Here is a 705-nt window from a genome sequence, read left to right on the forward strand (position 1 = left end):
CGGGGGTGGGGGTTGAAGGTGAGGACGACGGCGGTGATGGAAGGAATGAAGAAAAGGCAAAAAAAAAGAAATATAAACAAAAACAAACGAAATGTAGCTTCAAAACATTAAATCTGTGCTTCTACGTACACGCATGAACGCATTTCAACACATTTCTTGATACATTCAGTGGCTGCTGCCACTTATTCTCCGCTAAGTTACAGAGACGTAAACAAACCAACATTGGCTGACAAACGATGGCAGTGGGGATATACGTAAAAGCACCCACTACACTCTCTGAGTGGTTGGCATTAGGAAGGGCATCCAGCTGTAGAAACTCTGCCAAATTAGATTGGAGCCTGGGTGTTGCCATCCGGTCTCACCAGTCCTCAGTCAAATCGTCCAACCCATGCTAGCATGGAAAGCGGACGTTAAACGATGATGATGATGATGATATATATACATATATTTACATGGCGGGCTTCTTCTAGTTTCTTATTTCTTTATTGCCCACAAGGGGCTAAACATAGAGGGGACAAACAAGGGAGAAACAAGGACAGACAAACAGGCAAAGGGATTAAGTCGATTACATCGACCCTAGTGTTTCAATGGTACTTAATTTATCGACCCCCGAAAGGATGAAAGGCAAAGTCGACCTTGGCGGAATTTGAACTCAGAACGTGACGGCAGACGAAATACTGCTAAGCATTTCGTCCAGCGTGCTAA

At 44.3% G+C, this 705-nt stretch overlaps 1 protein-coding gene across 1 annotated transcript in view; it reads right to left on the reverse strand.

Moving 5' to 3' along the window:
- LOC106881633 (uncharacterized) overlaps positions 1-705 on the reverse strand; it is a 6,136-nt gene that overhangs the window by 3,051 nt on the left and 2,380 nt on the right. The gene's annotated exons all lie outside the window — the stretch shown is intronic.

Source organism: Octopus bimaculoides, chromosome 30 (assembly GCF_001194135.2).
Source record: "Octopus bimaculoides isolate UCB-OBI-ISO-001 chromosome 30, ASM119413v2, whole genome shotgun sequence".
NCBI lineage: Eukaryota > Metazoa > Mollusca > Cephalopoda > Octopoda > Octopodidae > Octopus > Octopus bimaculoides.